Here is a 26,099-nt window from a genome sequence, read left to right as displayed (position 1 = left end):
CAAGGGAAAAACATAACCAAACCAGTCCTGAAGACAGCAGACAAGAAAGGAAGGCCTATTCATGACATGTATGGTGGCAGGAGCCAAATAAAGTAGGGAAGGGGTGGCTGGAGGAATTCGCTGGTCTGCCATTGCTTTGTTGTTAGGCTCTAGAGGTCTGCAAAAGCCTGTCTTCTTTTCAGAGGCAGTGGGAAGTCTGGGTGGAATGGAGGAAGTCATATGTATTCCAGATCTTTTGTTTATACTCGTAGACTACTTCCTCAAAGGAAACCTCAAGGGGAGAAGATCCTTGCAAGGAGAAAAAGGTGCACCTCCAACTCTGTGACTGATCACCAGATCAAGACCAGTGGTTGCAAACTGAACAGAGAGTTCTATGCACTTCAAGAACTGGACTATAAAAACTTCCCAACTTTTGAAAATGTCCCTGCCTATAAGAAGTTAAATGGAATGAAAAAAAAATTGGTAAGGGAGTTTTAATCAGCTTTCACAGAATAACAACAACAACAACAACAACAGTATTTATATACCACTTTTCAACAAAAAGTTCACAAAGCAGTTTACAGAGAAAATCAAATACCTAATGGCTCCCTGCCCCAAAAGGGCTCACAATCTAAAAAGATGCAACCCCAGCAGACAGCCACTAGAAAAGACAGTGCTGGGGTGAGGTGGGCCAGTTACTCTCCCCCTGCTAAATAAAAGAGGAGCACCCACTTGAAAAAGTGCCTCTTACCCAGTTCGCAGGGGTAGAGTAGCTTCTTCATTGGGCTTACGTCATGTGAGGGCATAGAGCGCTGAAAAGGTCAGCTGCATCTGCTTAGACTGGAGCTTCTACTAGAAGGCTACCCTCCAGGTGAAGGGTTGCAATGGATAGTGAATGAAATAGCAGCAGCATTTTCTCAGCAAGTTACTGAGGAGGATAGTAGTAGTAGATCTCAACAGTAGTGGCAACTGGAGGTACAAATATACACGGAAAGGAATTTGTCTTCTACGATATATCTAAAGCACAGTGTCCCAAGTAAAACCCTCCTCTCCAACACAATCAGGGTGAAATGACATGTCCCAGGAACTTACTGATGTAATAGATCTTTCCATTCAGCTACCGCCTAACCACGAGCCACTATTTTGTGGTTTGCAAATACGTTATCTGATCACAGTGTGATGTACTTGTGGTTTCAGGAAAGTGGGTACCCTAAAGATCGTTAGACTTTTAAATCTTCTCCCTCAGGACTTTTTACCCTTCTGACATACTTGGCACTTCTACCAAAAACACACCCGGCAGAACACTAATCATTAACTCATACATAAGCACAGGGGCAAAGGCCTGGGTTATAGCAGCTATTAATTAGGATAATTATTCCCAAGCCTACAATTACAAACCTCAAGATCCACTTAGCATCTATTCTCAAATTTTCTCTTCCTGCCATTCTAATGCTTCTGAGAGGTTCATTTACCACCATTTACCAAATGCATTCAGCACAGTATATTGTTTCAGATGGACAGGACGGAAAGCCAATACCTAATATTGACCTTTTGAGCATCCTGTGATTAAAAAGGCTGCTCCCCCCATCATTAGCTACATAGGTTTATTGAAAGACATAAAGCTGCGATAGATTTGTGATTTTTCATCTGTCTTTCAGATGTGCATATGAAATAAACCTATAAAGCAAAACTCAGATGGACTTCAAAGCATGTGGTTTCAGGAATTATTAAATTATAAACCTGTGGGCAGGGCTCCTGTGCCCTGCTGTGCCCTCCTTAAATCCTCTGCTGTGCCCTAGATTGGTTAGGGGCTTTACAGCCCAATCCTATGGGCTCACAGCACTGGCAGGCTAGTAGCACGGGCAGGGCAAGCATTTCACTAGTGCTACCTGCTTCACTGCTGCTATAAATGCACTTCTAGCAGTGTGCAAAGTAGTGTGCTGTCTGAATGCCAGAGGGGAGGCCAGAGCTGGCCACTGGCCACGCAGCAGAGCAGGTAAATCAGTGGGGGAGGTGACATGGGGAGGGGGAGGGTGGAATGGGGACAGGGAGGGGCAAAACTGGGCAGGAAGAGAGAGGAAAGAGGGACAAGGAGGTTGTGGGAGGGGGTGGATCTGGTAACAGTGGTGTTTGCAGAATCCTAGCCTCCTTTTCCACAATCTCTCTACTCTCCTTTTCTCCTTGGACTCGCACCAGTGATTTCGCTGGCACAGGTGCAAGAAGACCCATTGTGGAGCAGGAGGCTTATGGGGGAAGGGGATTTAAATCATCTTACCCTTCCAAAGCTTCTCAATCAGCCTCCCCCCCTTGCTGGATATAGTATGTGCCTTTTTGGTGCAGATGCATCAGCAATGGGTGGGGGGAGATAGGAATGAGCTATTATATGTATAAAATGAAGAGGTGCAATAATTCCCTCCCTGCTCCAGGTTACACTATTACTTCCACCTGAAACTGCTCAGCAACTTTTAGGATTGAGCTCTAGTCAATCCTAAAGGGGGGAATTCTAGAAGGGGGGGGGGCAATTCTTCATAAAGTATTCCAGTCTTGTCTTTTTGACCAGTGACAAAACTGATTGTAAAGTCAACAGCCAGCCAGTAAACTGTTCTTCTATATGGGGATGTTGTCCATTGGGGACATCATGAGGTTCTCCTCTACCCCACCATAACATCAAGAAGTACTTACCACACAAGACAGTGTCACCCCACCCACAGTCAATGGCATGGGGAAAGATCAGGAAAGATTCACAAAGTGAGGCAGGGACTCCATCAACAGTCTTGTAACTAAGTAAGTCCAACTATGGGATTCCCTCCCCCCTCTATTTTTGAGGGAGAAGAATTCTTCCACTTGGACAACTATCCATATGGGCTTCCATAGAAAGCACCTTTCTTGCTTGTCACATTATGCATGTGATTAAATGGAGCAATATGTGTCTCCTTCATCACACAAAGATTACTGCTGGCACTATACAAACCAATCAACAGCTTTTATATCATCTACTAAATATAAAGGTCCCCCCCCCACCCCGGTGTTAAGCCTAGTTGTGTTCGATTCTAGGGGTGGTGCTCATCTCCATTTCTAAGCTGAAGAACCAGTGTTTGTCCATAGTTTCCATGGTCATGTGGCCTAAGCGCATGGAATGCCGTTACCTTACCACCAAGTTGGTAACTATTTATCTACTCGCATTTTTACATGCTTTCAAACTGCTAGGTTGGCAGGAATACCCTCTAGTACCGCCTCAAATAAAGTGTTTTTGTTTTTTTTAAAGAACCAGAGCAAATGAGAAGATATTGAGCAATGAGTCATTATTACTAATATGAATGTGCAATCAAAATGCATCATGCTCTGCAAAGTGGACAGGGCCCTCCCCAGACAAGTTTAGAATCTGAAGTATAACACGACAGCAGTGGTTCTCCAACTGGTGGGTCATGACCCACCAGTTCGTGTAACGCTTTCCCCAACACTTTAAGGGGCGGGGGAAGGAGAGGGAGGCAGCGACGCGACCCCCAGGGTCACATCACTAAGGCGGAGTTAGGGGGTGCTTTCCACTTACTTTGAACAATGTAGGGCTGCAGCAGGCTGCAGGAGGTGCAGGGAGCCCTGCGTAGCCCTCTGCAGCGCTCCCCGACTCTTGGAAGAGTCGGCACTTGGCACTTGCGTTTTGCAGGACATGCTTTGCACCTGCTTTTATTGCAGATTCCAAGAGTTGGGGAGCACTGCAGAGCGCTGCACCTCCTGCAGCAGCCCTACATCATTCAAAGTAAATGGAAAGCACCCCCCTTGTCCACCTTAGCGACGTGATCCTGGGGATTGCATCGCTGCCCTAGCCCCTCCCCCGCAAGAACTTACTGAGAGAGTAAAGTTCCCTCCAAGTTTGAGAAACGCTGCACTAGAGAATAGGAGACAAATAGAGGCGGGGTGGACAGGGGAAAGATATACATTTGGGTTGTACATACATATATGAGTTGACCTTTTAAAGAAGGCAAGTACAAACACACAATATGGAGTGCTTGCAGGAGCATATTTAATTTTGCCCTCTCATAGGCTTCTAAAGAGTGATATATTTTAAAAGTTGAAAAAGTAATTGACACATAGAGCTGGTTCTGCCATGATCCTATGTGATCACACAGAAGACTATTAACATACTGGTGGTCAGGAGGGGCTCAAGAGGAACTACCATACGTGTCAATCAGTATGCCCACATAGGTAGCATAGCACATATATGGCAGCACTAATTTCTGCAATAGCAGCTTGTCAGCTTTAATCACATCAGGCAGGATAGCCAAGGGCCAGTTTGGACACTACTCTGAAGAAATGCCACCCACCCACCTTGCACACCTACCCTGGACCGTAGCTCTGGACAATCATACGAGTTGCTATATTGTACTAACCTATTTTCTGGTAAGCTGGTGGGGCGGCGGCAAGAAACAGGGCCTTCTCAGTAGTGGCACCAATGTTATAGAACTCCCTTCTGCTTGACTTGAGAATGGCTCCCTCTCTTGAGACTTTTCGGCGAGGCCTGAAGACCATGCTGTTTAAACAAGCCTTCTGACTTCATTGCCTTTTTAACATCTTTTATACATCTTTTAGTTGTTTTTTTACAGGCCTGATTCCTCTATGAACTGCTGTTTTATGCTCTTTTTTATTCTGACTTTTATCTGACTACTGTTTTTATGGTTTCTGTTAAAGTGTTTTAAATATGTTTTTATCTGTTTGTTAAATTATGTTTTAATCTGTTTTTAATATGTTGTAAGCTGCCCTGGGTCCCTTTAGGGAGAAGGGCGGGATAGAAATAAAGTTTATTATTATTATTATTATTATTATTATTATTATTATTAAAGACCCACCCACCCCCTTTTTGGTGATGACAACTTGCTTTTGTTTTATGCCAGATTCCCAGGGGGAAGAGAAAATAAAAGCCTGGGTTCAGCATCATCCCAGCCTGGCTGCCTAGTTTGTCAGCAATGATGTCCTGCAGTGATGCACTTTGAGACTTAATTGCCCTCCCCCAGGGCAAGGAGGATGAGACCCCCACGCTCATGACCACCTATGTATACACACTGGTTAGTACAAATGACACCTCCACACACACTTGTCCTGGCTGCTGTCTCATGTGTTTCCATGTTGAGGGAAAATTCCAGGTGTGGACTGGCCCACAGATAAACCCAGGCAAATATGTTAGACTGGCAGCTCTCTCTTCTGTAGTGGCATATATTCCAGAGACATTCTTTCCAGAAGATTCCCTAAATTACATGCAGAAGTAAATGGAAGTTGCAGTGTTTCTTTTAAATGTGCTGTTAGATTGTATTTGTGAACATTTGATGTTCTTCTTTAATAACCTCAAGTACAGGGCTGAATGAATTCAACAACAGTAGCTGAAAAAAAGTGCAATGAGTCATATTATAGGAAAATGGAGAAAAGGATACAGGACTCTCCACTGAACACAATCCTATATTGTAGGCAATCTGTGATAACACCCTTTTCATTTCAGTTCAGTCCCATAAAATTACCACTAACATTACAACTCATGCAGAACACAGATAAATGTAAAAATGTCACCGAACTCTTCCAGATGGGACTTTTAGTTCCACTAGATCACCATCTACTTTTTTACTTGTCTAATATTTCATTACAACCTTCCATAAGTTAATTTTCTTTCCACTGACCATGTAAATCACAAATCAATTTTCATTTAAAATGCCTGACTACAGATTGCTCCTGAAAGCTCAAGGCTTATGCTTCAGTGAACTCTCCAACATTCTTAATGCACATTAGAAAAATGTTGTGGGGTTGTTTTGTTTTGTTTTTTTTAAAAAAATCTTTTTAAAGGAATTAATTTTACATTAAAAACATAAGACCTCAGTGCTTTCAAGTCCCCCTCCCCTGACATTAAATACAAGTATTTTGGCAAAGCATGATTTTTTATGTATATATTTGTCATAAGAAAATTAATTGTGGCACTGGTATATTTAAATGCAATGTTCAAATTATGCTATAACGTGAACTACATGTGCACAAAATAAATGGTTCCTGATTGCACCTTGAATTTTGTGTTGCAATCATATGGGGCAATCATATAGGGTCATTTATATGTGCAGTTAGACAGGCATAGCTGCCCCTCATCTGCAGTGCACAGGATGGGGAGTGGGGATTGGCAGTAGGAAACTCCCATGCACAAGGGGATGGGGAAGATGCCATGGACAATTGGATTGTGTCTTTAACGTCTTATATGTTGGTTGCAGTGATGTAAATACTCTGAAAGCAATTCATTAGATGTATTTTATTGAAATTGTGTGCTGTTTAGTGACATAATTTAGCAACATAATTTACATAACTCACAAAATGGAAAAACGTACATAAAATATTAGATAAAATTGAAATCAAATTCCACAGGCTAAAGGCCAACAGTGTTGCCCATGGAGATTATAGACCCAATCCTATCCAACTTTCCAGCATCGGTGCAGTCGCAATGCAGCCCCAAGGTAAGGGAACAAATGTTCCCATACCTTGAAGAGACCTCTGTGACTGCCTCCCCACCACATGATGCAGTGCACACCCCATTGGCACAGCTGCACTGGCAATGGAAAATCGGATAGGATTTGTCCCTATATCTGTCTTTGTATTACAATTGGAAGTTGTCAGAGGAAAAAAAAAGTGGGCAACTGACAGAATAATAATATCTACTTGTCAAATGTTTAAACATATTAGAAAAAATAACAAAGGGAATTATGTTATTTACAAGAAAACATTCTAGGAGATTCCACAACATAATCTCCACGGCTGGCAAATCCAGTGCAGCTTGACTTGAGTAGAGTCTAGAGTCACCACTCCCCTGCGACTTCTCAAAAACGAGTCACAACAGGGGCATTTTCCGAATCGCCGAGACACCCTTTCTCAACTCTAAAAGACTTGAGTCGAGTCACCCCCTTTGAAAAGCCCATCATGGAAAAATATGGGGCTGCTGCCAGAGTGTGTTTTTGTTGCAGTTCTCTTTAACCACGCAACTGATGTCCCCGTTCATCTGTAAACAAGGCAGGAGGGGGTGGAAGGGACTGCGTGAGAGCAGGGACTGAAGCCACAAGAGGGAGGATGGTCATGCGCAGCAGCTGCAAGACTTACCAGGGTGACTCAATCCTTGACAGCTCTACTCATAAGTAGTCCCACTGTAGCCGGTCTTCAATGAGGGTTCCTCCCCCATAAGTAACAATGGAGCCTTGCCATGTGGTGGAAAGCATGATTGCTATGAACTGTCTCCTCCCTTCCCTGCCTCCTCCCCCTCCCTGGGTTTCTCCAACCAATTGTAATGCAAGAACCCCCTTGGGCACCTCCTGCTGCCCTCTCTCAGGCAAATAAATATCAAACCTCCCATCCCGCATCCAATGATCATTGGTTCCTTCCTTCATATCAGAGATGGGGAAAAGAGCTCACTCCTGCCTCCTTCCTCCCGCTCCATGCAAAAGAAAAACATTAACCCTTCTCTACCTCCTGGCTGGAACTTCCCTGCTGTTCACCTGTTCTGAATGATGGCCCCACAAAGTTTTTCACGCCATGAAAACAGTATGCAAGCACACCCAGGGGGGATGAATGTTGAGACAGGGGGCTCCTTACTCGAGTGTTTTTCCAAATTTTCCATGCATGCAACACACGAGTCCACAAGTCAGCAAAAAATGCACATTTTCGTGACTCGAGTTCAAGTCACCTGACTCGACCCAACCCTGCTAATCCTTCCCAGAAGGTTTCAGGGAACAAAGCCAGACCGCGTGGCCTCCCCATTATTATTATTAATTGGACTTGTAATCCGCCTTTCTCCCTGAAGGGTACCCAAGGTAGCTAACAGCACTTAAAAACCATAAAATACATAAAATTATAAAATACAATAATAAAATAAATAGTAAAACAGCAAGGCCAGCAGCGTTAAAAAGAGCAGTATAAAAGCAATTATTTAAAAAGCAGCCATCATCCCCTCGATCAGGCATCAAATGCTTTCTGAAATAAGAAAGTCAAACATAGTTGACTTGGGCTGTAATGCTAGGGCTGTTTTATTACTTTTTAAAAGATTACATGCACTTGTGGAGGACAGGTCTGTTTGCCATTCTTGTACCCAAGCATGACTTCAGATGAAACATCTTAAGTCCTACTTGATTTCCTCACCACGAAACCCCAAATATGGACCACTGTCACAGATAATTATCTCTTAGCTTGCTTCTCATTGTTAGATGATCAGGAGAAGCCATAAGTACATGGCCTGTGATAACTTCACAGAACCATATTACTATTCAAAAACCCCTCAGAAATCTGAAACATACTATATGCAGAGTAAATACCAAGCCTTGTACATAAGATATTTCCTGCTCGGTCCTGTTCATGCTCATCTTCTGACCAATTTGGGGCATTTGGTGGGCCGCTGTGAGATACAGGAAGCTGGACTAGGTGGGCCTATGGCCTGATCCAGTGGGGCTGTTCTTATGTAACCCAGGCAGTATTCCTCGTTCCTGCCCCTTGCAAGTGGTCTATTTCCACCTGGCACTGTCATTTTTGGTCTACAGCTGCAGAGTGGCCTCTCTATCGCCAACGTTCATTTCTCTGCTGTGCCTCCCCAATCTATGTCTACTATTTATCAAGAAGAGGATTCAAATTGACCAACTTCTTGAAGGACTCTGAAATCAGAATTCTAGCTCGAGGCTTGATAGAGAGTCTGTCACTTTAAATAAGACTGAATGCTTATGACAATTGAAAGTACTTCTATGTTAAGTAGAACTGTTTGTTATAATGCAGTGTGTCAGAACTGACCACTGAAATTGAGTGAAGGAACATCCACAACAGCCTTGCCAGACAGCATCCAGCTTCCAGCTTCACTGGCCAAATTTTTGCCAAGCTAACTCTTCATCAAATGTGAATGGACAGTTATGGGCACAGAAAAATACATTGTGAACTCCTATGATATACTCCATTGTGCTTTCCTATGATATACTCCTTCCCTGGGACTGCTTGCTCATGTTGAATGCAAATGAGCCATTTGGCTCCTCTACAACATGTGAGTCACATCTACCTGTCTATGAGTCACAAAGCAGTAATGATCACAAGGATGCAGGTCTTTCAGATTGCTATATGATTAGCTGGCTGAAATTTATTTTAATAAACTATCCATTATTTGGGGATGATTTTAGTCGATATCAGGGGGTGGCTCTCATCCCCACCAGACTCTGTGTCTACCCTCATCCTCATTATTTACCAAACAGCATTCTGACAGATAACCAAAAGAGACACATGTGCCCTTGCCAACTTCTGTGGTTTTGTGTCAAGGTTTACATTCCTAAATGTTTTAGTGGCCCCATCTGATAAAATCATGACACACTCTGCTTCCACTTATTAAAAAAGTATATTTTTAGCCTCTGTGGTGTCAGAGGAAAGTTTTACAGCCTGACTGCAGTGCACCTTAAAGCCTCAGAATTAGAAGGTACATAAAAGCCTGTGTTATTTTTAAGCCAGTTGTGCTGGGGAAGGCTAATTTATGATGTCTGAACATGGGTGGTTGGCAGTCATGTGCATTTCAGTACTTGATCAGTAGAAGTGTTTTGTTTCCAGTTACTAAGATAGGATTACAGCCTAAGTCCTACTGAACACAATGGGCTTACTTCTGAGTAAAACAAATAACACCTTTTTCAAACACCTCTGCTGATTAAGAACCCAAGGTAGGCAGTAAGAAAGGCCACCCAACAAAATAACTAAGATTAACTAACAACCCAATCCTAATCTGCTCTGGCACAGTGGTTTACGCTGAGTGGCCTACGCCATATCTAGTTCAGGATTGGGAGCAGGCTGGAGGTCTCCTTGGAGTAAAAGTACATTTGTTCCCTTACCCTGTGTCAAGTTCCAGCCTGCTCAATGGGGCTACTCAGATCTGCACCAGCTAACTTGCTGGCACAAGTCTGAGAAGCCCTGTGTAAGGTTTGCAGGCCCAGGACAGGGATTAGGATACACGAGAGGCCTCCTCCACTGATCTTACTCCCCTCCTTGGACTGTCCCCATTCCGCCACCCGTTCCACCCTCCACTGCCCAGAAATGCCCCTCCCCGTCTCCATACACCCAAAAATATTCTATTTTTATTTAAATATTTAATATTTAATAACATTTAAATATTTAATATTTAACATTTTTATTTTATTTCTGGGGGGAAAAACCCCCATAAATACCCTGCTGTGATGCAACCCTGGAGCAAGTATTGGTACCCCCAGTCTTAAGAATTCATGACCTTTTGCAACTAGATTTGCCTTAATAATAATAACAACAACAACAACAACAACAACAACTTTATTTTTACCCCGCCTTTCTCCCCGAAGGGATTCAAGGCGGCTTACAACAGATTGAAAACATAATTTAAAACAGATAAAAACATATTAACACATATCATAAAAAACAGCAGTCAGAATAAAAATGGGTAAAAAGAGCATAAAGCGGCAGCAAGTCATTAAAGAATCAGGCCTGTACAAAATATTAAAAGATGTTAAAAAGATGTTAAAAAGGCCGAGAACTCAGAAGGCTTGTTTAAACAGAAAGGTCTTCAGGCCTCGCCGAAAGGTCTCAAGAGAGGGAGCCATTCTTAAGTCAAGGGGAAAGGAGTTCCATAGCGTTGGTGCCACTACTGAGAAGGCCCTATTTCTTGCCACCGCCCCACGTACCTCCCTAGGCGGCGACACTTGTAAAAAGGCCTTCTCTGATGACCAAAGAGGACGAGCCGGATTGTACGGGAGTAGGCGATCTCTAAGATACCCTGGCCCAGAGCAGTATAGGGCTTAAGTGTTTGCCTTTGCTGGTTCTATGTACCACAAATCAAAACTGAGGGCATGTTACATGCAAATGTGTATAACAGATCTCTGAGAGTCACTAAGCAAAAGCAGCTTGAGGAAGAGATACAAAGAGAAGGTTCTTAACTCTTTCCCAATGTACTGCGACTCTGCTATAAATGACCCCCCCCCCCCCAAATTAGGTTCCAAATGCCTGCATGCAAGGGCTAATATGCATTCAGATGAACCCTGGAGGAGGAAAAAAAAGCAGATGGGGCAGAGATTTGGAGTGGAGAAGCAGTAAGTGTTAAAGGGATAAGTGCTCTCACCTGTCTACCACTTCTCTGTTCAAAATGGTCCCTTTTCTGAAGTCACTTTTGCTTTGAAAAAATGATGGTTGCCAGCAATCCCGTTACTTGCATTTGCATGTACTGTATTCTGAGCTGAACCAGGATGGTTTGTTAGAATGAAACAAATTCAGTATTGGAACTTCCACTGTCAAGCTGCCCAACTTCCTAGCCAACTAACCTCTGTTCATAATAATAAAAGGTTTTCATTTACTGCACAATCTAACTTTTCTGTGTCCTACAAGGAAGTGAACTGGAATTAACTTGCTTTAAAAATTATTTTTGCTTTGTTTTTTACGTTTGAGTGATCTTCTCTCTTGACATTACCCTTTTAGAATGGTCCAATGCTGTTCTAATTAGTTACATTTTGAGTATGCTCTGGTCTTCTCTGTGGTTTGTGACTTCTGCACTTATTTTGTAAAGAATATCATTCCTCATTACTTCTCATGCATCGCAGCTGGAGCCTCGCTTGATTAAAAGCCATTTCTGCCCAATGCAGCATATACCCAAAGGGGACCAAATGTGTACACCTGTGGACCAGGCAAAAAATGGATTCAAGGAAAAGGCACAACAGAACCTATAAAGGGGAATGAAATTCATCCCTGTGATTTGTCACAGCCTTGCATAAGAAGGAAACACCTTCCAATGTTGTGAACTAAAGAGAATTGCATCCATCAAGTCCTATTGACTATTATAGCTCAATGGACCTTGGAGTACCTCTTCTGAGTCCAAATGCTAGGGGCAACTAACGGTTGAGCTCTGTTGCCTTTATATCTGCATATAAATTGAAGAGAATGTTGCTGGGTCAGATAGACACATCATACCAATGCAACAGAAGGATTTACTGAATGTTGATCACAGAACATTTCTATCTACCCTTTGCCCTTTTTGTTACACACAATTTTAAATGCAGGCTCTTGGCTCAGTTTGTCAAAGTTTTTTTTGTGTGTGTGAAAACCTTGTGGTTACCATCTGTACTGTGATTTGCACATTAGCTTGCAGAAACAGATCAGAGCCAACAGCTGACTCATGACAATGGCAGAGCATGAAAGCACCTTCATTACAATTTCTGGATCTTCTTCTGCTCCATTGGCCAGAACCATTTGATCACATCCATGTCTCTATACTTGAACTCTCAGGAGGACTCCTAGCCTCTGCCTCTCCCACCCCAGTCCCTCAATCTGCAATGGTATGCTATGTCAAAGATTGGATGCATTGCATTGTGGCCAGCCAGACTGTGAGCTGGGCTGTTGTGCTGAGGAAGTGAACTTGAAACAAGACTTTCTGCTGGGGAGAGTATTAGCAATCCAGCTCTTGCAGCAAATCCCTGCTCAGCACACCACAGAATGACACTTATGGTTGCTCCAGAGGGAGTCACTTACCCTCCAAGCTAGAGGTAAGATGCCAGATAAATAGTAGTCTGTGAAAGGGGATTTTAAAAAGAGAGGAAACCAGGGGGAAAGATTAAGATAATTCTGCTTCTATGTTACATCCATCGCATAACCCAATGTCAGTATCTATTCCAGTGTTCAAGTACCTGACACAAACTTCTATGCCTATCTTCTCCATGCAAGTGCCTCTTTCATTTGAAAAGTTGCCTACCTTTCACGGCTTTATAATAAACTGGAAGTGAGTAACCGTATGATATCAAAGGAAATAAAACTCCAGATACAATTGCTGCTGGGGTTTGCTTTCTTAACGTGGCTCCTACAATATTTCATCTGTGCTGACACCTTTCACTCTCAATTATTTGGCTGCTGTCAAAACAAATCAATCAAATTACAGTGCAAGCGAGTCTTCATGTTACTGTTCCATTGTACAGTGGCTGCATTAGCTTTGAAATGAATGGAGATACAAATTTTTGTCTCTATTATTTATTTAATGCAACTATTTCCCTTGTGCGGGGGAGGGGGACACAGAACACAGAAAATTCAAATTAGCTAATGTCAAATGTTCAATATACACAGTGCCTGTATGGCTATGTATACGCATATGAATGAGGCTGCTCAGAAACGTTAAAATAATAACTTATGGGAGGGAAGCAGCTGCATTAACTTGATCTCACTAAATTAACTACCTACATTAACTACTAAGTAGCAAATTAACTACCCAAATGAATAGTGCAATTTTAACAAAAATATCAAAACAAGCAGCAGAGAGAGCATGCATTACATGCTCTAATACGTAACCTAATTAGAGGTTATTGAAAATTAACATTCAGATTTCAAGGATAAAATGATTTGAACTGAAGTTTGCCAGAGCGGATTTTTGGTCATTACACATAAAATACAGAAATTTCTGCAAACAAAAACATTGTAAAACTACAACGCAGCACTGCATGCAATGGCACTATCACTAACAACAACAGATTACTTTGATCAATATGAGGCTCAATCAATGGCACAGCTAAGTCACTTTACATCCAGGGCCCATAAATTTTTTCCCCCATGACAAAATTATGTATGTATTTCACATTTTTATGCCATTCTTCCTCTTACTAGCTCAGGGTGGTATGCATAGTTCCGCCCCTTCTTTTGTGCTCACAACAACTCTGTGAGGTACATGATGCTAAGAGACAGTAATAGTCCTGACATGAAATGAATAATAATGGCCATAAAATAAATGCAGTAAATATTTCCCCACAAACAATGCATAAACATCAGTGCCCTCCCCTGCTATTGCCACTAGAGTTGGTGTCACCTGGTTTGGTAACTCATGGTGTCATCGCCATTAACTTTATTTTATTTATTTTATGACAGAAAAGTACAGGTCACCCAACCAATCAGTAACCAACAAAAAAACAGTGGCCAACTTGATGACACACAACTGAATAGGAGTTTGAGTATTAACTCTGATACATGGAAAAGGGAGCCAATAACAACTTATTGGTTCCATGCTGTGTCATAATAACACCTCGTTAGATCTTGGAACATTCAGACTCATTGGTCAGTTCTGAGTTAAGGAAGTCCACTTTGTTACATAAGTCAGTTGCGTTTTCTTTTTCAAGTTATTTGGCTATAACTTTTGATAGAAGACAGATATTTCAGTGTGGTTTGTTTCATTACATTCTGCATTAAATTACACATCCAATGATATATAACATAATGGTATAATTCCTAAAAACCATCATTTCCACAATTTGGGAAATTGTGGTATCACCCCCCACTCCCTGAGGTTGTCACCTTACTAAGTCCTTATTGATTCCATGCTGTAGTGCAGGGGTGCCCAAACCCCGGCCCTGGGGCCACTTGCGGCCCTCGAGGCCTCTCAGTTTCCAATGAGCCTCTGGCCCTCTGGAGGTGTGTTGGAGCCCACACTGGCCCGACGCAACTGCTCTCAGCTTGAGGGAGACTATTTGACCTTTCAGGGAGAAGGGTCCCTTTCAGGGAGAAGGGCGGGATACAAATAAAGTTTTTTATTATTTATTATTATTTGACCTCTCACAGTTCTCGCGTGAGCTGTGGGATGAGGGCTCCCTTTACTGCTTGTTGTTTCACGTTTGTGATGCAGTAGCAGCAGCAAAGGAAAGGCCAGCCTTACTTTGTGCAAGGCCTTTCATAGACCTTGAGCTATTGCAAGACCTTCATTCATTCATATAAGTTCCATCTCTAATATATCCATTTATGTAAACTTATGTAAATTTATTCAAATTTTAAATGTAAATTAATTATTTTTTTCCCTGGCCCCCGACACAATGTCTGAGAGACGATGTGGCCCTCCTGCCAAAAACTTTGGACACCCCTGCTGTAGTGTCCAAATCAAACAACAATTCATCAGCTCTTCAAACAATCAGTTTCATTGAACTGTTTTGAATTAAGGAAATCTACTTTTTGTTATATATGATAGTTGTAGGAGTTTCCATCAGTGTGGGAGGTGAATGCAGCCAGAAAGATACCAGACTGAGAAGGATTCCCCCTGGAATGAAAGTGTTCTATGGAAGATTAGAACTTACAATGGTAAAAACCCTTTACAGGGATTTAGAAAAGCCTGCCTATGTAAACTGCCTTGGATTAAAGTCAGAGGAGAAATCCAATGACAAAGAAAGGTAGTATATAAATACTGGTTATTGTTGTTATATTTTTGTTTTCTGGGTTTGTGGCCATAACTTTGATAGAACAAAGATACTTCACTCAGGTTTATTTCACTGCATTCTGCTGTAAATTACACATTGAATGGTATATAACATGATGGTAATATTCCTAATAACCACAATTTTTGCAATTTCTGTCACTAGTGATGTCACAACCCACCCCTGATGTGTGGCACCTGGGGTAGCCCGCCACCTGTTAGCTATACTACTGGATTTAGTACATATTTTGACAGCACGGTAGCTGCTATAGTAGCTATAATTTTGGCAGTACTGTACTACAAACCTATACATCAGTTTTTATACCAGCCTCACTGTCATGGCTCCCCCCCCCCCATAAGATCCACCTGTAGTTTGGAGCTTGGTGGAGGTGCTGGCAATTCTTTGTTAGAACTTCCTAGTCTTCCCCATGCAATATACCAGGTTTTATGGAGAAAAGGGAATGTTGATTAAAACAGTGGTGACCTTGAATCTAACAGAACATGAGCAGAGTAGACTTAAAAAAAAAAACTTTTTAAACAGTTATTTTAAAAATAACTGATCTGTTATTGGGCAGAGAGAGGGGAGTAGAGGGGGACTAAATCCAGCCCCATTGCTCTTCCCCCACAAATACATGCAGCTTTGCTTTATAAAGGGGGGAGAGCCTTGGTATGCTATGCTTCCACAGTGTTCAGCACTTAGCTGTACTGTTGCTGTGTCACTAGTGATACCATGTAAGGCTTTTAGATCCAAACAAAACATTTGGTGGCGATCCAGGTATGAAAATGCAGATCTACCCTGAATAAGTAAAAAGGAATAGAGAGCACAGCTTGAACAGAAGTGGTCAAAAATGTGCTTAACTCTTCTGACATACGTTCTGCATCTTCTGTACTTTCCTCCCCATACTTCTATTCAGTTAGCCATGGCAAATATACTCCTGAAAACTTGGCTGGAGAAAAGTAGCTGAGGAAGTTGAGCAAAGGGGAGAAGTGACTGGTGAGTTAGGTTACAATCCTTTCCACACTTTCCTAGGAGTAAGTCCCATTGATTATAATGGGACTTACTTCTGAATAGACATGCATAGTCTTGAGCTCTTAATTAACATCCTCTTGCTCACCAGTGGCGGACCTGCCATTCACCTGATGGGGCAAATGCCCTGGGCACAGAGCCTTGCGCACCTTTAGGAACACACAGAAGCCTCTCTGAGGCTCCCAACATTGTCGATTCACCGGAAGCATAGTTTAAAACATCAGGAGGCTTCCCTGACTTGTCCCGAAGTTGTGTGAGGCTTCGTGCGCTCCAGGTAAGTGGGGGGAGGGTGAATTTGTGTGTAGGGGCAGTGGCATCCCTTGGGGGATGCCATCATGGACCTTTGCCCCAGGGTGCGGGGCTGGGGAGGTCCGCTACTGTTGCTCACAGCTGCTTCTCCTCTCCAACTCATACCCTTTCCACTACTTTTTAGACAAGTGGTGGTCTAGGTTCTCAGACATGCATATACTATTGAATATCATGTCTGGTCTGTAAGCAGTTACACTGCTGAGGGAGGGTCTCAGGAACCTGGAAGCACTCCATGGGGGTGGCAATACTACCCCCACTGAGGCTGCCAGGGTCCTGCCCACCCTTGCTCACAGCTGAGCTGCTCAGAGCGAGACCTCCTGCTTCGACCAGGTTTCCTACCATTTTGTGGCCAAACCATGCCATTTCCAAACATGTAGACCCGTTTTTAGCACTGAAGACCCACTTCTGAGTCGCATGGAGGTTCTTTTCTTCTCTGAGGCTTGCCCCAGAATGCACAACTCTACAGGCTTGGAAATGGTGCAGTTTGGCCGCAAAAGGTACGAACCCCAACTTTTTGAAAAAGGGATTTAAATTCAGACCCGGGTATCCGCTGATTCCATAATGGAACCCCTGCAGATACTGTCATCCGACTGTACATATATCAGATTCAATAAAAATACTGAGAAAAATCCAGAGAAACTTCGGCTGCTAGCAATGGAACAGAATCAGGCATAACTTCCCAGTAGATGAAGTCCAGAGATACATGAGCTGGTAACATGCAACCATGAAAAGAATGCAAGTGACTCAAAAGACAGAGACGAGAGGAATAGTAAAACGAAACTTTCCTGTATAGGCTGATCCTAAGTTATCATCAGGAAACACTTTCACTTCTGTATCTAGTGTCCTGAGCATGCCATTTAAGGATGCTCTTATGGTCTGTAGTATCTTATCAGACTACCTCAGTGGAAAAAAAATCCACTATTTCCTCTGCATGTTTTCATCCCAATGTATTTCTCAGCTTTGATGTTACAGCAATAAAAAGAAGTGTGCGGCCTGCGTGTGTGCAGAGTGAGTGAATGGAAGTACAGTCGAGTTGTAAGAGAGAGAAAGACAAGAATAACTTACATGTAGAGCCGGAGAGCACACAAGTCTTTACATGTCATTGTCTCCTCCTTTGAAAATGACTCTATAAATATCTCGGCTTCACTTCAGTGTTCATGTGGCTGTAGGAGACTATTATCAGGTGACAACAATTTCTCCTGGTTTTCTGTCTCAGAGCTACACAATTCATGCGCTGCATTCAGGAGTTTCTGGTTCAATTAATGCACTATTGCTCTGAAGATATGCTGATATGCATAGAAGGGGATACATAAGAGGCTTTTTGGCATTTCAAAGTATGTCAAATGCAGAAAGGTATTTTTTTCTTAATGGCTCTGAAGAAAAGGATTGTGAACTTTTGTTAACCTTTTCTCCCCTGTTCGATTCATCTTCGGTTAACAAACTTTCTGAGGAATTACTGCATATTAATTTACTCCCTGGAAACACTAACAGCATACAAACCCAGTAGTTCTTAAATTGCCTGGTGGACTTCCCGGGTTTATTTATTTTTCACATGTCTATACAGCATCCTTCGTCCACGGAACTCAAAGTAGTGTGCATGGCTCCTCCCCCACTTTTCAGCATCACAACAACCCTGTGAGGTAGTCTAGGCTGAGAGACAGCGTAGCAGCTTGTTACAGTTACTTGGGGGAGCACTGCTGCCCAAACACCGTTATAGCCACACCCCTTGGCACATAGCCCTTTGGCACTGCTACCCTTAATGCTCATAGCCTAATCTGTCCTGTCAGACTGATCAAAAATTGAGTCACTACCCATTGGTGGGTCCTGAACCCACAGTTTGAGAACCACTGATCTAAGGGAATAAGCCTTGGGGAAGAAAAGCTCCTCCTAAATACCTGCCACTGTGTATCTTTCATGGTGAGGCCCAGAAACAGTGCTAAATATTCCTCTGTTACCTAATAAATGGAATCTGAACTTGGCTCACAAAGCGTGTTCATTACATACAGCCCAATCCTAACCAACTTTCCAGCACCGACACAGCTGCAATGCAGCCCCAAGGAAACGCAACAAACATTCCCTTACCTTGAGGAAGCCTCCGTGACTGCTCCCCCCACCTCAAGATGCAGTGTGCATCCCGTTGGCATAGCCGCATCAGTGCTGGAAAGTTAGGCTTGGGCTGCTAGTTTCACAAGAGGATTCTGGGAAGTTTTGTGATGCATATAAAAACAATTGCCTCTATAAGAGATGGAGAGTTACTTCAAGATGACATCCTACTCCACATGTTTCAAGGTCCTAGATTCCAAGATGCTTTGGAACCAAAAGGGCACTACTCCTTGCCTATAGCTGCAAAAAAGGGCAATGTTGTTCATTTGAGGCTTGTTGGCTTAGTTATTTGCTAACTAATTTTTATTCAAACTCTATGTATAGAGAAAGTTAACTTCTCTTGGCAGTTGGAAATGGAAGCTGCACCACAAGCTTCTGGGAAGTGAACATCAGTTTCACACATATGTGTACAACACTTGATTTCTCCTGTGCATGTCTACTCAGAAATAAGTTTCATTGAGTTCAGTGGAGCTTACTCCTAGGAAAATGTGTATAGGATTGCAGTCTTAGTTGCACTCAATACTCATGGTTTGCAACTTGGAAGTGCCTCCACTGGAAAGGAAAGGAGGAGTCAAACTGCAGTGGTAGAGAACCTACTCTGCATGCAAAAGGCCCTGATGTGCTCCAGATGCTCAGCCTCCAAGTGTCCATGAGTAAGTATTTGTTGCCTGCACTGCAACAACAAATGCTGTTCTTGGGAAGAGATCCTGATCATTTCTCCCGAAGTACAGTATTTATTGAAAATAAATGCTACGCTTATGGTAGCAGAGAGGGCAAAGCTTCACCAGTGAGTTGGCATAGGGATGGGGCTTGCCACTGTGCTCTTTTTGGCATTTGGTGGGCCGCTGTGAGGTACAGGAAGCTGGAATAGATGGGCCTATGGCCTGATCCAGTGGGGCTGTTCTTATGTTCTCTTGCTGTGGGCCCCATCAAGACTAGTCCCTTCCAGTGACTGAGACAGTGTGCCAAATCTTGACTCCCTTTACCCTATTATGTGCCAGCTTCTGTTCCTCCCACTCTCCTAGTGTAACACTTTCCTGCCCCCCACAATACCTCTTCCTCTCTGCCCCCTCCTTCCTTCTCCAATTCAGGGAGATAAAGGAGAAGGAAGAGCAGTAGAGGCAAGTAGGTGAGCAGAAATGGGCACCCCCCCCACACACACACACTAATATGCTGCCTGAGGCAAGCACTTTAGTTGGCCTCATGGATGGGCCAGTCCCTTCCCCCCCCCCCCATGTTCATCTACACAGAGTTGGAATGTCTGAAGAGGGCTATTAAATATTTCTCAATACAGTTAAAGCATATCTGGGACCCTACACCAAGACCCCCCCATTAAACTATCCCCAAATCTTGGACAACAGTGATTAAGGATATATGAATGTACAGTATAAGTAGGCACCTGTGACTAAATAATCAGTTCACAGCAATATGTGCATTTCAATGCTCCAACCCATTATATCATGGCTTATGCAGGTCATTCAGTCATGTGACTGAAGGACATATATAGAATTGCAGTTTTATTTATTTAGCATATATGGCACATATATGTGCCATATATGCTAAATAAATAAATAAATAAATAATATATATATATTGCGCACACACACACACACATATATATTGCGCGCACACACACACACACACACACACACATATATATATGCACATATATGGCACATATATGTGCATATATGGCACATATATAGTTTTATTTATTTAGCATATATGGCATATAATACATGGACTTATGTCCAGTTCATGCAGCCATATTGCAGTAATTGCCATATACACACTTATGGCTTCACACTGAAATTACTACTAAATGTAGCCTATCTTATGCTTAGTCCTCATCGTTCTTGTTTTAGTTATGTTAGTACCATGTAGAGGTACCTGGGAAGAACTTATTCCTTTAAGTGAAACATCATTTTGATTATTACTGACATTGGTCCTCATTAAAATACATAACCAAAACACTGTTTTTCTGTAGGCTCTGAAAGCTATTTCATGTAACTAGACGGAGAATACAAATGAGTAGGGACTGCATCACTTTAGTTAAAAAGAGGGAATATTCTTTTGAAAAGAAAAAAAGGACTCTGAACTTTAGATCAGTAAGCAATTGAGGTTGACACTTCATCTGTGCTCTCTTATTTTTTAAAACCTATTTTAAGCCAAATATTTAAAAGTATACAAACAGAGAGAATGAAAGGGATACTCGTACATCCATGTTTTTGGTATCTTCTTGTAATGAACATTAACTGAGAAATAACAATTATGCTAACATTATTGTTGCTTTCTAGCTTTTTTTTTTTTTTAGGGGTCAATCGGATCTCGGGGAAAATCAAGATCAAAGAAACCATCTCTCTTTCATGTTATATTGTATGAATAAATATCAATGAGAGAATTCTAACACTCATTTTCCAGCTAGCAGTTCTCTTGTTGTTTACTGTATGCCTTTAACCACAAAGAAATGTTTAAAAATCTAAACTACTGCTAAATGAAAAAGGAAAATGTAAAAACAAAAAGTATTAGAAAAACAAGGTTTTCTTTCAGCAAAAGAACATTTTACCAAAGATTCAGAGAAACAATTTATTCTTACTAGTTTTGGAACCTGCAGCTGAGGAGGTTAATTATTGTTACTCACTGTAGAAGCATCCCAAGTTCTATAATGGAAATAAAGCTCCCAAGATTTCAGTTTTATGGGGTGAGAGTTTCCACTGCTTGACTCTGGCCATTGTTTCTGAAGCATAAGAATCATTCAAGCCATATAACAGTAATCATAACCCCTCAGAACTTGAGGACTGAAATCTGGCATTTTGTTGTTTAGCTATCCATTTGCATCACAGTGCTGCAATGTGTCCTATGGACAGCAGGGTAAGGAATGGTTCATGCAAATATATTTTATAACCCTATTTTATCTGGTGTGCTCCCTGGGGTATTTGGTAGGCCGCTGTGAGATACAGGAAGCTGGACTAGATGGGCCTATGGCCTGATCCAGTGGGGCTGTTCTTATGTTCTTAACCCTCCTTTCAGGAAAATCTGGGCTACAGCCATGCTGGAAGGTCACAGGAAGAATGAATTGTTGCATTGTCGCCAGAGACATTTGGAGTGGCCTTGCTTGACTTGAATCGCTTGGCTGCATCAGAGCATGCTCAGAACAGTAACAGGATGTCCAGCACTGTGACAGTTTACCAAGCAAGGGGAGAGTTGTAATGCAGGTCTGTGGGAGCTGTTTGGCATTCTACCTCACTGCTTGAGACAAATGCTCAACTGGGGATTTTGCTTGTCGCTGAAATGCACAGCAATTTGATAAACATTTATGAATCTGATGCTTCAGGATTTGTTCATTGTTCTTGGTGCAACAGCTTTTCCACTGACTTGTGCCATCATCTTCCAGAGTGGCTTGCCCATTAAGAATGGGCAATCAAAATCAGTTAGTGATGCAGGCAGGGGCTGATCCAATGGGTGCATGCCCCTCCAAAACCATTGCACCAGTGGGAAGGGCGTCCGCATTTATTTTCAACAGGGAGCAAAGTTGGGTGCCAGGGGAGCGCCCACTAGGCAGGGTGTGGGTGGCAAGATCATGCCCAGCTGATGCTTTGGCTGGCCCGAGGTCTCAAGAGACCTCAGATGGGCCATGTGTCTGGAAGGGGCGGGGACTCTCAACCTGGCAGCTGGGCTCATAAGGAACTGGGCCACCGAGGAGGGAGTCACTTCTTTGGGAGCTCCTAAGAGGCAACCTGGGGAGGCCTGCCGCCTGCCCTTTCTAGGCCTGGCCTGAAGGAGCTCATGCCTGCCCCTCCCCCAAATACATACACTGAATCCGCCCCTGGATGCAGGTCACACCAATCTGCCAGGATGAAGGCTTCAAGATGCTGTGGAACCAAAAGGCACTACTCCTCAGCTGCAAAACAGGGCAATGTTGTTCATTTGAAGCTTGTTGCCTTTGGAATGTAGCCATATTTGCTAACTATTCTGCCATGGAGGATGTATCAAGAAAGAAGAAGTTGCAGTAGTTGTGCTAATATAATATTATATTATACCTGGGCTAAGGTCTCACAATTTCAGTTTTCAGGAACTCCAGATACTAATCTGCATACAGTTATTTCCCATTAAAAAGCCTTGACGTTTTAATTGGTGTCTTAAATAACACTAAATTTTCCCAGTGGTACCTGGGCAAAACAACACATCAATGCAATGGGGCAAATTTGGCATAAAAATGCTAAACGAAAAGCTTTCATAATGAAAAAGGAAGAGTGGCGCAATGATCAGGGCAATACAATGTAATATTTTAAAAAGCATACTGCCAATCAAACTTCAATATTTGTTAATATGCCCCTCCTAAATGAATCTATTTAATAAAGTTCTAGGTTTTGCATGAAGAAAAGAGAAAGTGAAATGCTAAGCAGTGAGTCGTTACATGATGTACTGAAATTTTGATGGCACCAGCTCTTTGAGCAAACAACAGTAGGTGATCATGTAACAAATGACTCTCCATTATGGCTCCTTTTGTTCTTTCAGATTTTCTCAGAAAGAATCTGGTGCACCGCAAACAGTGCACCTGGTCAGTGTAGGTTTAAAAAGAGGGGGAAAAATCCCAAATGCAGTCTAGAAGATCAACTTTAGTCAAAATGATTGAGGGTGTGTGAGAGGAATGGGTTTAGCATTAGAACTTTTCATTTTTAAAATACATTTTGCTGGTGTGAATGCGAAGAAAAGTTTCCCACAGATCAAAACTTTCTATTTTGCGAATGCTCTATTTCTAACAGGGCTTTCTATTAAGCGAATGCTCTGCACAGCACTCTAAGTACTTCTTAAGTGATTAAACTCTGGTTGCTGCTGCTGACTTGGGCTGTTTGGCACACCACGGACTACAGGTTGTGAAACAGTGAGAAGGGGAAACAGTTAATGTGTCGAACAAACTCCCTTACAAACTGCACACCTGTTGGCTCGGCGGCTTGCCTCTACCTTATGCAGGTTTTAAACTTTAATGTCAACAGACCTCTCTTATCATAGTTGCAAATGGTTTTCACTTTAATGTTTAAAATAATATCTCCCTCTCATACCATTAAGCGGAACCGAAGAACCTGTCATTCATAAATCATAAATGAAAGGGACACACTAATGCACAAATTTTGCTTGTTTAAAATTTGTGAGTACATGTAAAGTAGGGAGCTGGAGATTAAAAAAATAATGCAGGGATAGGGTCAGGGTAAAAGCAGATATAACAAAGTGGAGGAAGAGGCTTTTTAGTGTAGGTGGATGATGAAATCTTAATGAAGACACAGGCATTATAAAAGTGTATCCGTGGGCTCCAGAGTGTTCCAGCTTCTGGTTACTGTGGATCTAGTATTATAAATAAACATTAGCTGATACACATTTTACGTCATGAATTCATTCTGCTTTGCTAAGCTGTACAGTATACTTCAAGAACTGATGTGCACCATTTTTGCGGGGGGGGGGGGGAAATATGAAGATCTGACACAATCCAGCAAGCACTGAGCAACCTCCATTGAAACTGATGGGGCTTGCATGGGATATCCACATTGCCTTCTGTTACAAGACTGAGACGTGGATAGACCTGTTATGCCTTCAAGTTGGTTTTTACACAGTTCCAGATACCTGCCAAATAAATTCTGGGACATCAGATTGGGGAAATCCTGTAAACATCCATGGTGGTAAACTATTCCCAGCATACTATCAGATTAATTTCATCCTTGGGCTGCTTCAGTGATTTGTTCATGTACCAGGGCTATGACACCCTATCGTGGTGGCACCCGTGGCCAACACTCCCTGAAATTGTTCAAGATCTTGCGCAATCTCGGGCCAACCAAGATGGCGGCGCCCAGGAGAGTTGGAAGAAGAGACCGTCAGGGACATCTCGTGGAGACCCTGTGAGCTTTCTGCAGCGCCCTCAGGCACCACAGCACACAGTTTGGGAAACACTGGTTTACTTTATCTTGCACTTATCTTTAGAAAGCTTCAGTGTGCAACTGCCATCTAAACACAGGCAAGAGGTGACCAATAATCTACCAGGGAGCAACTATATTTACTTGTACTGTAACATGGCAAAAAGAGATGGTAGTATTCCTGGGGAAAATTCCAATGAAGATGTTAGGAAGCACCCAATATTGCTATATACATATACATATACAACCTGCCCGGGGGGGGGGGGGTCTATCAAATTTTAACTGAGCAAAAGCTTTCCCACAGTTTCACTTGTAAGGAAAGGGGAAAAAAACATTTTCCAGTTGTAAAAAATTGCAATATTCCACACTTTACTGCCACATCTCTCCTTGAAGCCACCTTACGCACACCTTAAACACACCGTCATACAAACCATGTGCAATATGAAAATGTCAGTCTCTCGGTGAGTTTCCTCACTTTACTGCTATGCGGAAGGAACATTATTACTGCTATATGATAGGAACGGCAGGTAGCCACTTGAAAAGGGGTCAATTTCTGCCGTGTTCTTCCAGTCCCCAGGTGACCGTTTGGAGAAAAGAATGCTATTTTATCTTATGTTAATATTCATTTCTAAACCACTTTCTTTCTTTTTTTTGCCAAAGAGTTCCAAAGAAGTGAACACAAATTTTAGAATACAAATAAAACACAACAAATTACTCTCAAACCACAACAGCATCTCCAGCAAAAACATTATCAATTTAAAAACAGCCATTTGAGACAGAGCAGGAGGGCAGAGAAATCAGTTGTTATAAATTTGTCAGATGGGAAAAAATAACCTTTACAATTTTTGCCATGGAAAAATGTATGTCTGTATTTAAGTTTTGCTATGTTCACCCACTTTGTGAACTACTTTTTGTTGAAAAGAGGTATATAAATATTCTGAATACTAATAATACAATCCACCAGAAAGAACAGAGGGAGGGAGTCAGATTTTCAGAGCCTTGGTTCTGCAGCAGAAAACATTCTGTGCCACATAACCACCTCTCTCATCCCAGACAGCGATAGAATATAGAGCAGAGTCCCTCCAAAGATCTCAGTGAACATGCAGAATCACATGGGATCAAAAGCTATTGATGATCACTCTGAATTGGGCTTAGAAACAAGTGCAACTGGAGACCGGAAGGCAAACCTTCCTCCTCAAAGATGTGAAGAGATCCCAAAAGCATTCCCTCCAATCGATCTAGATCAGAGATGCCCAAACCCCGGCCCTGGGGCCACTTGCAGCCCTCAAGAACTCCCAATGCGGCCTTCAGCGAGGCCCCCGTCTCCAACGAAACTCTGGCCCCCCAGAGACTTGCTGGAGCCTGCGCTGGCCTGATGCAACTGCTCTCAGCCTGACGGCCAACTGTTCGACCTCTCACATGAGCTGTGGGACGAGGGCTCCCTCCACTGCTTGCTGTTTCACGTTTGTGATACAGCAGCAGCAAAGGAAGGCTGGCTTTGCTTTGTGCAAAGCCTTTCATAGGCCATAAGCTATTGCAAGACTTTCATTCATTCATATAAGTTCCGTATCTAATATAT

General features: G+C 42.5%; 1 protein-coding gene across 5 annotated transcripts in view; it reads right to left on the bottom strand.

Annotated features, from left to right (window-relative positions):
- The window catches only part of POU6F2 (POU class 6 homeobox 2), a 296,977-nt gene that overhangs the window by 159,247 nt on the left and 111,631 nt on the right, over positions 1–26,099 (bottom strand). The gene's annotated exons all lie outside the window — the stretch shown is intronic.

Source organism: Tiliqua scincoides, chromosome 5 (assembly GCF_035046505.1).
Source record: "Tiliqua scincoides isolate rTilSci1 chromosome 5, rTilSci1.hap2, whole genome shotgun sequence".
NCBI classification, from domain to species: Eukaryota; Metazoa; Chordata; class Lepidosauria; order Squamata; family Scincidae; genus Tiliqua; species Tiliqua scincoides.
Note: the sequence above shows the minus strand (reverse complement) of the source record. Positions and strands in the feature narration are given on the sequence as shown.